The sequence below is a fragment of the Penaeus chinensis genome, chromosome 24 (genome assembly GCF_019202785.1).
Source record: "Penaeus chinensis breed Huanghai No. 1 chromosome 24, ASM1920278v2, whole genome shotgun sequence".
In the NCBI taxonomy this organism is placed as follows: Eukaryota; Metazoa; Arthropoda; class Malacostraca; order Decapoda; family Penaeidae; genus Penaeus; species Penaeus chinensis.
The window spans coordinates 28,285,461-28,287,960 of NC_061842.1; positions in this window are offsets into that span (position 1 = coordinate 28,285,461).

A 2,500-nucleotide genomic window follows, 5' to 3' on the forward strand; every position below is an offset into this window, starting at 1 on the left:
ATCTTTGGTCGCAAACATCTCTGACGGTCAGTAACTGAGCCAGTTTCGTTGATTAAACGGCACACATTAGTATAGCTCAATGGTTCTCGCTCAGGGTGATTGCGGTTGAATTCTTCAGCTACTTAGAGGTGTGTTGTCTCAGGTCTCCGAAAAACTTTTCTTTCTTCTACTCATAGTTTATTAGCCACAATTCAATCTGAAAGATATAAAATTAATTAAGTCAATTATTATCAATGAAGATTTTTTTCAAATGATAAAGACGTTTTTGAAATCATTTAAGGTATTTTTTTAAACACACACATACACACACACACACACACACACACACACACACACACACACACACACACACAAAGAAGGTCTATATATACATATATATATAAATTCATATATACATACGTGTACGCATGAAATTGTTTGTGTATGCATGTGACGGAAACAACAACTGCAATAATAATAATGATTATGATAATATTAATAATAATAATAATAATAATAATAATAATAATAATAATAATAATAATATTAATGTTAGTAATATCAATAATATTAATATTTTTGATAATGATAATGATAATAAGAATAGTGATGATAATAATAATGTTAATAATAACGATGATAATGATAATGATAACAACAATAATGATTATAATAATTCTCGTATTATTATCAATAAACATTTACTGCATCTAATAGTAGATGCAGTAAAGATGATAACGGTGTAATCATAGATGATAATATTAATGATTGCAGTGATAATATAAATAAGAATAATGCTAATGATAGCGATAAGAGTACTACTAACAATAATTATTATAATAATTATTATAATTAAAATAATAATTATAATCATCGCATGCATTATTTGACAATGATATAGAACTTAATGATGTACAACAATAACATGATTTTTTTTTTTTTTTTTTTTTTTTATCTTTTAACAATAATCTGTGATAACGTTAATAATGGTTCTAAAATATTAGTTATTATATAAATACGATATAAATAAACAGTAATTGATAAATAAACAGTAATGACATCGATGAAAATCTTGATACATGTAACATTATAGGATATAACGACCTTCATGTAAATAGTTTAAATAAAATAGAATTAATAGACTATTAAATGAATTTTCCAAATTCACCCTAATTCAAATCTACAGTTATATTTTGTTATTGTTATTACCTTATAAATACAGTTGCTCCTAGATCAATTCTGATATAGCACACCAAAAGAATATAATTAGGAATTGTTTCCAGAATTTTATTTTTTGTTTGCTATAGGTATATAAAATATTGATATCTATCCCTTTTGTTGAAGTGGTTATTAGAGAGTCCGTTCGCATTTTCTATTAAATGACAGACACACTAATAAGTTACCAAAATATTGGTCAAAAGGCAAAAAGCAAAATATTCTTACAGAATATATATAGATACAAAGAAACACATATATGTGTGTGTGTTTGCTTTTTATGCATCTGCCAATTTATGATTCTGTGGATACGATTAAAATATAAAATTTCCAAGGTACAGTTTTTAAATGAAATTTCTAATTTATATATTTGGGGATAAAGAAACAGTCATCGATTCTTTAGGTATATTTAGTAAAAGTAAAAAATATATATATATATATGTTAATAATAATGAAAACATAAAGAGACCATACCCGCATAAATATGGAATTACCCCTTCCCTGATATTATAGGGCCGGGCTATAGAATACATGTGGAACCAACGCTACTTTCGCTTCCTCCGAATACTCCTGTACTTCCTATTCCACCTTCGCCAAACTCTCTGCTTCCTCCACTTACGCCACCAAAACTTCCAATACCTCCACCTGCACTAACAAATCCTACATCTCCAAAACCACCTGCTCCAAAACAACCAAATCCGAAATCACCTTTAAAACCCCCTGCTTCTCCGACGCCTCTGATCACTTGACCACCAGCACTAGCGGCAGCGTTAAAAGCAGTCTCAAGATCCACACAAATCGGAAGACGAGTTCTCTCCTTCATAGTTAACAAAGTAAACCTCAGGATTGATGGCTGGAAGAGCAGTAACCTCTATAACTCGCTGGCCTCCTGCTCCGTCGTTCTTGTTCAGGACATGCACGATATTCTCTTGCCATGGTGGATGAACAATAATGGGTTCGTGTACCACTTCTCCTTCAGAAAGACTCTTGGTGGTGGAAACACACATATACACACATACACAAACACAAACACACGCACATAAAACACAGGCACACACTCACAAACATACACTCATGTATACATGTGTGTGTGATTGTGTGAGTACATATATATGTATGTAACATATATGTTATATACATATATATGTACTCAAACACACACATACATACATATTTATATGTGTGTGTTTGTGAGTACATGAATATATACATGCCCACACACGCACACACACACATACACACACATACGCACGCACACGCACACACACAGACACTCAAACACACACGCACATATATATGTATATAT